This window comes from Catharus ustulatus, chromosome 6 (assembly GCF_009819885.2).
Source record: "Catharus ustulatus isolate bCatUst1 chromosome 6, bCatUst1.pri.v2, whole genome shotgun sequence".
In the NCBI taxonomy this organism is placed as follows: domain Eukaryota; kingdom Metazoa; phylum Chordata; class Aves; order Passeriformes; family Turdidae; genus Catharus; species Catharus ustulatus.
The window spans coordinates 23638912-23651034 of NC_046226.1; positions in this window are offsets into that span (position 1 = coordinate 23638912).

The window sequence follows — 12123 nt, forward strand, 5'->3', positions numbered from 1 at the left end:
GACACAGGGTGTGGTGCTGGCAGCTACCCAACTGTGTCTATATCAGCTGATTCAAATCTGGGAGCCAAGCCGGGGTGCACAGTGCTGCTCAGGAGCCTTGCAATGAGCTGTACTGGAAGACAACTAATCCCAGAAAGACAAAAGATGATGGCTGCTCTGCCAGGACATCTCCTGGATCTGGTTTGCCAGGCAGTTGTGTATAGTGTTGTGCTGGCACAACAGGGAGGATCTGAGCGAGCTCTGTGGAGTTGGTATTGCTTACACCACTTCAAAGAGCCTCAGGACCAAAAAAATGTAAGCATGGCCACAGAGGCGACTTCAAGCTAACAGGGCTCCAGTTATCACCAGAGTCTCTGAGTCCAAGCCTAAGACACATCTTTATAGAATTGCTGCACTAGGAAAGGAGAGCTGGAGCTGAGCTCCTGCAGGAGTGCTTGTCCTTTCACACAATATTTGAATATATTTGCACTTCTCTGCAGAACTGAAGGAGGCTAGTTGGCTGCTCTCCCACTCCAGTATATTCCAAATCTATAACATTTTCGCACCTTGAAGTATTTTAGTTTCTTCGTGCATTTCTTGTTTGCTCTGGTGCCAGTTCTGGCAGGTTTAGTGACCTCTGCCCCCGGGCAGCATTCCACAGCAGTATTGGAGGGGGCTGTGTTACTGCATTACTGTGCATTACTCCCCTCCTGTGTCCGCACCCCATCTGTAGGAGCTTACAGAGTTGCTGCACTCTCCACACAAATACTCTCCCTCTACACACACCCGCATAATCTTTGGGATGCTCCCCCGTATCCTACACTCCTCCTCTCGGCTCTGATTATCCTCTCCCTCCCCAGCAAGAAGGAACACTCTGGAGTGAACTACTCACTGTGATCGTGACTGTTGTGAAACAGTTTATCTTCCTACGGGAGCGGCAGCCCTTGCCTGTCAGCCTGTGCCTGGCGCTCAGAACGCCTCCAGCACTCACAACCCCGCTTCCTTCTCCCTGACGTGCACATATGCACGCTCCTGCATGCACACGCGGCCCTCCTCCGGCATGCCTTTTGCGCCCGCCGCTTTCCCCGGGGATCGTGCCAGCAAAGGGGATGCGGTGGTGTGCTGAGGGGGCTGGGGCTCCTGGAGCCAGTGGGGGATATATGAGGAAGACAGATATGGGTCTTGTTGGGAACACCCCAAGGATGTAGTTCTCCCACCCCAGCCAGTTGCAGATTGGGTGGGTGGGTGATGGTTGCGCATGGAACACAGTCCCCTCGTCCTGGGGATTATTCCTCACCCAGCAGTGTCTCCTCGGGAGCAGCTAGACAGAAGGTATGGGCATTCAGGCAGGCACATGCCCGGAGGGAGAGGGAGTCGGATGCCGAGGCCACCGCAGAGGCTCGGCGGTGTTCCCAGGAGGTGACTCTTTAGGAAGTGGGTGCGTCCTGCCGGTGCCACGGCGGGAGGCCCAGCGGGAACTGCGTGGGAGCGAGGAGAGCCACGGAGCAGGCTGGGTCCTAGCCTGACCCCTGGTCATTAGGGAGAAGGCGGCTTTGACGTGACTCAGCAGGAGAGCTGAGCACAGGGTAAGCAGTACCCAGAGACCGGAGAAGCAGGGAGGTGCCGATCAACATCGTGACACGTCCTAATTAATTTAGTTTGTGCTATTAAATTTGCTTGCTTGTACAAGAAACAAAAGCAAGAGACATTCCCCAAAACTTCCTCCAGGCAGTGGGCTCTAGCACTTTACCCAGATGTTGTCAGACTCTTCCTATGTCAGACACAGAAAGGAGTCCTGGTCACGCCGCCTCTTGCCAAAAATTCCCCAGCCGGCAAGCCCAAAGCTTACTGCCCTGCCTCGCTAGCCTGGGGCCAAGCACCAGAGCATCGCTGACGAATACACCACTCGTGAGGGCCAGGCGTGGAGGAGCCACAGCCCACATGGGCGAGAAAGCCCTGCGTAATGCCTCCGCTCCCTGTTGTTGGGAAATGGCCATTGCGCGGAGGCTGGGCGCTGCGGTCAGTAGCACGGGACAGGATCCCCATCGGCTGCTCACCACGGAGTGCCTTACGTGCGGGAGGGCAGCCGAGGGAGCGGCCCCTGCGGTGTCACAGCGGCTCGGCCAGTGTCAGACAGAGTACCAGGAACCACAGGTAACTAGGGCAAGAGCCCCCCATATCTCCTGCATTCGATGACAGCACGCTGCCCAGCACCCAGTGCCAGTGCTTGCCTGGCTCTGCCTGGCACCTCTGTGGCCCCATGGGCCTCCTGCACTCCCGCCCAGGTCCCACCGGGAGAGTAGCCTCCTCCTGCTGTGGCTGCTGCCACCTAATGGAGCCGCTCCTGTTGCCCGGGTGAGATGAGAGCAGTGCTCTGCGGTGGCCGGCCAAAGCCCGCACACCCCGGGCAGCCCGGGCCCGCCTGTGCCCGTGCCCGCCGCGCTGCTGGGGGAGCACGTACGTTGTGCTGGCGCTGGAACGAGTGAAACCCCTGAGTGCGTGTCACAACGCACGCCAAGGAGGAGAGCCAGTCTGTCCCTACAGTGTCGCTGACACACTGTCCCTCTCCGCACGCCCGCACACACGGCACACGCGGCGCTCACACAGCGCACGCCTGGCCCACGCAGCCGCACCGAGGTCTCGGCTGCCGCCACCAGCGTCCGAGCCTCTGGTTTGTAGCGGCTGAAAGCAAAGCAGCTCCCAAGCGACGCAGGTCATGGCAAGATGCTTTATATAACCCACCGCCACAGAGAAAACCAAAATAGCAGCCTCCCTGCTGCTCAGTTCGTCTCTTCCATCAAACACGGATAAAATTAGAGCAGGCCGTGACGTGCACCTACGTCTGCGCAGGGGCTCCAGGGAGACGGAGGGAGCCGGCTCAGGGCTCTGCCATTAGAGGCACAGCCTGCCAGAGCTTTCAAGTAAGATCTGTCAGCAAGTCTGGTGTGTGGCCGCAGGGGATAGATGTGTGGAAGAGGAGGCGGCAGGGGGGAGCACGGCTGCCGAAGGCTCGCGGGGACGGCTCCATGCCTCATCGCCGCCTTTTGGGAATGCGGGCTGAGCGCTCGAACGCAAGCTGGGCTTCAGCGCTGTGCTGACCCTCGCTTTTCCAGCCTGGACACCACCGTGGGCAGAGCAGAGCTTCTCTCGAGGCTCTGGATTCACAGTGTCTGAGGCCAAGCTCCCGAGCAGAGGAGTACTGGAATAGGAATACTTCTGCCAGAGCTTTCTAGCAAACTTGCTTTTGTGGGCTGGAACACAGAGCTGCTGCTGTCCCCTGGGAGGTGATCTGCAGAGCTGGCTAGCTCCTCTTGTCTGCTGACTTGCAACCTGGTAGAGCCATAGGCTGTGTAGTACTGAAAGGAGGTGAAAAGCTGACTCAGAAAACACTGTATGGAGACTCAAACTGTTTTAAGAAGAGGGAAAAAACAAACAAACCCCCAAAAAAACAAAACCAAAACACAAAGCCAACTTAAAAAACAGCAACAAAAAAGCCAGGAAAATAAAGAAATAAAGCCAGCAGAAAAGCCTAGAAAGAAGCTGGAAAACAGTAACTCACACTCCTATATAGACACATAGATTAGGTCTGAGACTTTTGCTGCTGACGTGAGAAATCTCAATTGCTCAAAGCTCCTGATTATTAGGTAAAACTAACAGAGTCGTTGTCCAAAGCATACACAGATGAATGTGTTGACTTTGATATTTTTTTGCCTGGTTTACTAACCTGAACAGAGAGGGGCCAGGAATACGGTTATTCCGTTATTCTGTGGCATTGCTCTGCTCTGTAACTTTCAGCACAATTTCTTTGATGTCAGTGTGTCTGTATGGGTGCTTTGGTGTCCCATCCTGAATTTTGGGGCTAATGTTCTCCATCTTCATTCAGCTGACATGTGGAAGACTTTTGAAGGGGAGCAAGTTTATATAATGTCAGACATTAACGATAACAGAACCCTGAAGAAAATTGCTGTGGTTTTCCTTATTTATGGTAAAAGAACCAAAACAAAAAAAAGGACAAAAGGTTTAAAGCTCTTTTCCTACCCTGAGGGGCATGTGCCCACTTGTGAAGGTAATATATGCTGTGTCCCCTGGACCTCTGCCACCTTCTCCCTCCACCTCTATCATATGACAGTGCTGAATACGTCTCCTTTTGGAGAGGTGGCTCAGATCCCAGACAGATCCTGGAGACAGGAATCTCTTATATATATAGCAGCATGGCAAGAGGTGAGTAAGGCAGCCACAGGAGTAGTTCCTCATGCTGGGCTCAAAAAAAACCCCAAACCTCAAATCACTCAGAGCAAATGAGGTCTGTTCATCTTCCCCATGAGTTCCTGGAGGTGAAAGCTCAACAGGAGTGAAGTGGCTGGATGAGAGGAGAAATATCTGTGTCACATGGTAAGGTTCCTCCTCACTCAGTCCTGCTCTCAGCCTGGCAAGGCCAGCTGGAAGTTGCTTGTCTATCCCTGGAGACATTTTTTGCTGAGTATCCATTGATGACTGTTGTCTCCCTGGTTTCAGAGGAATTGCCCTGCTGCAATCCAAATGTCAACCGTATGGTGCAGAACACCTGGTGTGTCACCAGTGTCTTCTGTTATCTTCTTTTCCTTCAGCCCATGACAATTCCATATGGCGTGCCTGGAGTGGCACAGACTGGTGTGGTATATTCAATGAGGCAGTTCAAGAAGTGTGTTTGGGAATCAAAGGACTGTACAGCAAAATCCAGCTTCCCTGGGTTAGTGCCAAGGTCTGTGTGACTCCCTCAGTCACAAACTCCTCAATGCGCAACTGAGTGCAGCCTCATGCCCCTGGGATGCTAATCCCAGCAGGTCCTGCCCAGTGCTGCCCATAACAATGACCCCATTTGCAGGCAGAACTGCTGTGCTTCCTTCTATTAGGCAGGGGGCATTCATCTTCTGGCTGTCCAGTTTGCCAGGTTCTTTCATTCCACTGAAACTGCTTTTCATTCCATTGAAATTTGTAGCAGAAAGCCTCTGAGAGAGCAGAGAAGACAGAAGTGGAAAGGGGCAGCAAGGATGGCACAGGCCAGGAGGGGCCACAAAACATGTCCTTTCCCCACAAGCCACAAATCAGCCCTGCTCAAGCCAGGCTGGCTGTTGCTGGAGAGTTATGAGACATCAAAGGCAGGTGAGGCAGCCAGGGACCAGCTGCTGGGAAAGTGGAGAGAGGGTCACACGTCTCCATGGTCCCGGAATATTGGAAGCCTTTTGTGCTTCTGATGCACTCACACCCGTGCCTTCTCCTACAAACCAGCTCTTGAGGGCTGGAAGATGCAACACATGCACATGAAATATCAGGGTTTATTTGTTGCAGGAAAGGGCAGGAGAGCATTGTGATACAGTCTGGGCTTTCCCTGAGGCTGTTGGAGGACTGGTTTTACCAGCGGGATCTCTGCTGGGATGAGATGAATGGGAAGCAGGATTAATTTGCAATCCCTCTTACGTCAACACTTGACACAAGACTTAATGGCTGGGATTTCCCTCTGATTATCCTGGGGGAAATGAAGATCATTCTAGGAGCTCTCTCCCAGTGTCCTGCAAAGAGCCATTCTCAGGCTGTTTGAGTCTCTTTAGATGTCAGGAATAAAAATTGTTTCCTGTGAGCAACAGCAATGAGTGTCCTGGCACAACTGTGGTCTGAAAAGGATACTTACAACTGGAGCATCTTTTTCCTCAAACTCTCAGCATATTCCTCTTTCGTAACTGTTCTGTAGCTCAAAATAACCTGTCCTGGCAGTTGATGTTACTTGCATAAAGAGGAAGCTGAGGACCTCAATGAGGTCAAAGGGAAGAGCACCATGTCTAGACCAACATCCCTGGGGATTTCAGCCCCTGCCTCCTGGAAAACCCCCTGGTCCAGAATTGCCCTGGTGAGTCAGAGCCACTTGCACAAAGCCAGCACTTAAACTCCAGAGCTATCCCACCACTCTGATACCTCTGGGGAAGGCTTCTGCAGGGCTAAGGAAATTTCCACTTTGCTCTTACCACTTGATCCTCATCAGTCTTCATAGCCATGCTGCAGGATGGATGAGAAACTGTGATTGCACATCCTGTCCATCTTCATTGCATGTTTTTTCTATTCCTTCCAGCTGAACGCATTCCTTGTGCAGCTCTCCAAAAGGCCTGTCTACTGATACTCTCCATATCAGACATTGCAATGGCCAGCCAGGTCTTTGGTGCTCACTGAGAAAGGCACACTGGCAAGGCTCACATGGCCCCCTGGCCTTGGATACAATGCTTAGGAGTGACTTACATGCTTGTTGCCTATGGCCAATGGTGAGTAAAGCAGTATCTCCAAAGTATCTCTTCCCTGTTTTTGGGGTGCCTCCTGAACCCCCACCCAGCCCAGCAGCTCAGTTTGCCTTTGCAGAAGGAACTCCTCAATGCAGAAGTTGCCCATCTGCACTGAGTGGCCACGGAGGCTGTGGTTTGGGTGAGCCATCCTGCCCTCAGAAATCTTGCTGTAGAGGAGTTATTAATATTCCTATTGCCCACGTGCCATGCTGACTAGCTTCCAGAGATAAGTGCTCTGCTCATGTGCCTGTGGAGAGAGGGGACTTCCCAGGCCTAATTCAATGCTTCCCATTCCTACTTTCTTACACACCAATCTCTGTCGAGGCTATGAATATGTCCTGCTGAATCAGTGTTCATCCAGCCAACTTCCCTTTTTCACAAGGGGAAATATTTATAATCTAACAGTCAAGCCACCACACAGTGCAGCTGGTGGAAGACATCCAATAAACATCCCATCTAACTGCTGCCTTCGCTGCCAAGCCTCCTCCCAAGAACTGGTGACTTGAGCAGCATTCAGCTGCACTGTTGTTGATTTACAAGAGCTAATATTCATTATGCCATTTGTTAGATGCCAGTCATTCTGACGAGCTGCAGGAAGGAATTTCTTCATGTTAATCTTCAAATAACCAGCAAGGTTGTTCTGAGTTGAAAAAATGTGTCAGACTGGAAGAATTCATTAAGCATTCTCTTCAGTGGGGAACCCAGCTTGGTACTCTCCATTAAATCTAGCATGAAGATCTCTTTGATATTGCTGTACATAGATGTGCATAGATGTCCTCTTTTTATTCTTACCATATGAGAATAATAGAATTCAAAAATCATGGCTCCATAGTGCCAGCTGAGATTATTTTTGTGTTTCAAATTAGAAATTCGAGCTCTCTATTGTCTTGATATTTCCTCCCCAGTGCTCTTGCACTTACTCTTTATGTATAAGAAGGAAAGATCTAAGAACAGGCAGATAAAAATGTTAAATATCTGAGAAGTTAAAATAATTTAAATTAGGCCTTGAAGAAGTACAGCCTCTAATAACAAAATGTTTCGACATTTAATCATCACTGTTGTAGAATAATAAAAAGACTTCAGGCTTCCTACACAATAAAAGCTTCTTGCTGTCATGTGCAAAGCCTGCGCAAGAGTGTTTACTTTTTAAATTCCTGAGTATTTTTTACATTACTTTTGACATGTGAAAATCTCTCTGGATGGTTGCATTAAGAATTCAGTTCAGAATTTTTCCTTCAAAAATGTCACTGAAGTCACTGAAGCTTGTCTTAACTGGGAATCATTTGAAAGTGTTACTGTTAGACAGACTTATATTCAAGCCTCTCCTGGTACCTAACCTGGTTCTTTTCCTCATCTATTTCCCTCAGTTGCTGTCTCCTCACAGCTTAGGCAGCCACCTTCCTTGAGAATGACATCTACTGTGTTCCCATCAGGTGTAACTGGAGGACAGGTTCTGTGACAGGCTTGCAGTTATCAAAATCTGAAATTGATTTTAAGGAAATACCTTTACAGGCATTGGACGGCAGCTCTGGGAAGCATCTGATTGAAGAGTTCAGCAGTATTAAAAAGCATTGAAATTTATACAGTTGACAGAAATACACAGATTTTTTAAAGTGAGCATATGTTTTAAAAAGGATAATGAGACTTCTTCTGAGGGCCTCTGGTTAGGTTTAACTCACAGTTGTTTGATGCTGGAGAAAATATGTCCTGTCTTTTTTTTGTCTGGACTTTTCCATTGTCTTATGACGTACCCATCTCCAGCCTTTGTCAGAGAGAGGACAATGAGGAGCTGGTCTGAGTGGTCTGGAAGCTGGTCTGGAGGTCCCCATCAGTTGGTAGGGATGAAGTGAGTGAGGACTCGAGCTGAGCTGGAGGGAGGTTGACCTGGCCAACCACCTCTTATTTAAGATGCTGTACATCTCATGGGCCCATGAGATGCTGAGATATGCATGTAATAAGATGGATCTCAGCTATGATCTTTTAAGAAAAAGTAACTATAAAGTTATGCCCCAAATATCAAATGTACTCTCTTCTGTGTTGTTTTGAGCCTGCACTGTGATTCACAACTGAAAGAAAAATAATGGTATGACTTAACACTGAAAAGCTTGCCTGTTGAGACAAGACAATACCCCAAGCTTCTATTTTTTTTCAGAGTTGAGTCTTAGGTAACAAAACATCTTTTGTAGAGATTCTTGAAAGCCTGTGTAAACAGTAATTTGTTACCCTCCCTGAGCAGAGGCATGTTTATCACAAAGGTCAGAGGAGGACAGGGCTGGGACTTGAGAGGAGGCAACAAGGCAGCTGTTTCTTGCAGAGGTCAGGGGTTTCTAGGTGAACTCTGTATTGGTGGCTGCTGGAAAAGTTAATCTCAACACTGTTGCTGGTGAGCAGGAAAGGGCAGCAGGCCTCTGCTGAACAGGGAGCTGGCATGGTTCATGCTACTGGGGCTATGGGAGAAGCAGGGCTTTGCCTGGAGCCATCCATTGGGAATGGAAAGGGATGTGGGCTTCCCTTGAGCACCAGGAGGGCAGTAGGTGAAAGTTGCTGGGAAGTGAAGGGGGACATTTCCTCAAAAAGATGGGAGGGCTGTCAGATTACTACTTAAAAGCTGAACACCTGCTGGGCAGCAGGAAAAGCTCTAGGGAGAGACGAGAAAAGGATCATGAATGGTCACTTCCTCAAAGTGGTTTGTTTGTGATTGAATCTGGGCTGTCTTTGATGAAGGACTCAAAATTTAGATTAAGCCCCATACATTTGATTTCAAGCAATTCACATCCACGCAGGACTTTGAAGTACTTTGTAGGTGTAACTTTAGCCACTCGGTGAAATGGAAGCAGATACATATAAATATACTGTAACAATAGTTTGTCTCCTCAAAGGACTCAATTTAGATGTTTCTTGGTATCTAAAGTTGTTTTGTTCCATGCCTCTTATCCAAGTGCTATATATTTTAGCTATATGGCCAGCACACAGTACATGTGATCTCTGGGACAGAGTATAGTAGAGACAAAGCAGTGCAATGCTGTTTTATGGCTGTGTAGCCACTGATTTATTTTTAGTTGATTGAATAACATCTCTATCTGGATTGTGATCACGATGATGACTGTGATAGTTATATCCCAGCAATGAATTCAAATATAGCCCCTTTAAAGAAGTGGCCTTGCACTTTCTAGAAGTGGCGGATGGATAATTTTGCATGGTTAGTAAAAACACTGATTAGCATTGTAAAGCATATGTAATTTTTATAGAATTTTCTCAGTAGCTTGTAGTGGATTGCCAGGTGCAAGACAGAATGCAAAAGGATTAGAGCATAAAAGTAAATCTAGAATAGTTTATAAGAGGAACATTGTTTCAACTTTTTATTGTCCAAAAGAAGAAAATGCAAAAATGCCACAGCAGCTGACGCAGAAGCAGTGAAAAAACCCGTCTAATTACATAATTCATACACATTGTTTCACGGAGAAAGCAAATTAGTATTTTCTGCCATTTACCACAGATTACAAAAGATTACACCAAAGATACATTTTGGTGTGGCAGGAACTGACTACTGCTAACACTCTGTGAACTTTGTCAGTTGGGAAAAAAATTAGAAATTTGGTGGGAAAAGGCATGTTTTCTTCAATGGCCTTGCTGTCTCAGACTATAGAGACATCCATAGGTTTCCATTGCTCTTTTGCTAAAACAGAACTGAAAGCCGAATAATTCATTGCTCTCTTCATCATTTTCAAGACAGCAATACAACTGCATGAGGGATATTTGGAAAGACAAAAGGTATATCTTTTATCACATGAACAAAATGGTTTGAATTTTGTCAGTGTGTTGTGATTGGCAGCCGATATTAATGTTTATTTTGGGGATACACCCATTTGTCTATGGATTGGTGGCAGTGAGAACAAATACCTGCCTCCAGCTGACTGCTGAGCTCCCACAACGCTTAACGCAGCAGATTAAGCTAAAATGGGTCATTGCTTCATCTAGAAAGTTGTGTAACAAGTTATCAATCTCCCCTTCACCTTTGTTCAGGGTTTTTGAATTACAGGAAGCATTTCGTTTTGTTAGCCTCCACTATGTGGAAACGTTAAGGCATGTCCCTGCAAGACTGTTATTTCCTAACCTGCAGCTGAAAGGATCTCCAAATGCTTTCCCTCTGCTGTAAGTACTTTGCACACTCAAGGGAGATTGCCCCATTGCATGTTTGAGTGCTTTAAAGAGCCAAAAGCTGGGGATTGTGAAGAGACTCACAGCAGCTCTGTACCATTTTATTTCATAGCACACTGAAACATTAAAGGATCTCTGAGGGGGTTTTATAATTAGATCTGAACTTGTCTATATGGCAGTTTCTAGAATAATGCATCCACGGGAGGAGACTACAACAGAAAGCAGGGGATAAATTTGTTGGTCATAAATGTAACTCATCTAAAAATGTACCATGACAAAATGGCCACAATGGAGAGGGATTGTTGTCAGTCATATATTTACTTTTTGATGGTTGAGTTCACATTTCGATTTTGGAAAATGGGGCTACTTTAACATGAATGAGCCACTTCCTCTGGAAAATAAGGCATTATTGAATGTTTTAAACATGTCAGGAGGCTGGGTACATATAATTGGTTTGAGGAATGTTCTGCATGAAGAAATTTGTCATGCTGTGCCTGTTTCATCAGAAATTTTATGGTACAGTATTTCATATCTTCATATTCTAGTAATCTGTATTTCTTAAATTTTGTGAAATAATAGCTATTTCTGCCTTAAGTGCTGCAATGGAAAGAATGTTTTCATTTGCAAATATACTTTGACATATTGCAGAAAGAGCAAAATATTTACTTTATTATGGTTACATTTTCAAATAATTTAATTGTCCAAGTAAGGGAATCTTTGTGAACTGATAAGAGAAATAAAAACATATTGAAATGTCCATCATTTGGCTGTAAATTCCACTTCAAACAATAAACTGGAGTTTAAAGTAAGGACAAAGGTCTAGCGCTGGGAGATTTTTTGTTGTTTGGAGGGGGGGGTTGTGAAGGTTCTTTTTTTTTCCCCTCCAAGCAATGAATCACTCTACCCCTGTGCATTTGTGCTTAGGCTCACAAGGCCTGTTTCTGCAGGAGAGCTTCATCATATTTTCTCAATAAGTATGAGCACAAGCAGGCAAAAGCGCTGAACTGTTCTTTAAAATGCTCTTAAAGCCTCTTTAGATTGAAGTTCGTACTGACTCCTTGTTATTGCTTGACATTAAAGACGTTTTGATCAGAGAAAGAACACAGCTGGTGATGTTTAAGAAATAAAAGTGGAATAGTGGTGTATTTTTTTTTAACTCAAGCTAACAGAAATTTTAAAAAAAGATATTTTGTTTTCTAGCAATGTTACTATCCATTTCTTTCTTCCTGCTTTTCCTTACATCTTAGCACACCAAATATTTGCAGCTGATCCCAGGAGCTGACTGCAACTGCGGTGAGCTTAACCACACACCTGTGCAATTTTCCTCCTGCCTGTTCGCAGGTTATGCTGCAGAACGAGTCACTGCTCCCACTTGTGTGTTCTTCCTGCCAGAAGAACATTCCTGTTCCTCCTCCAGGCAGGAGGCTGGGAATGGAGATGATGTGGGAAGCAGCAGCCCAAAGCTGGTCAGTGGTTACTTGTTGCTATCTTCCTAAATAGTAAAATATACCAAGAAGAAAAAGAAGAAAAACTAGATTTGAGTATATGCTGGGAAAGGAGAGAAAAAAGTAAAGCTCTGTCTTAAAAAATCCTTGTAATTTTATTCGCTGTTTAAAACACTTGGATACTCCTATTGAATGGTATTCACAAGGCATTGATGCAAAGAAGCGAGAATCTG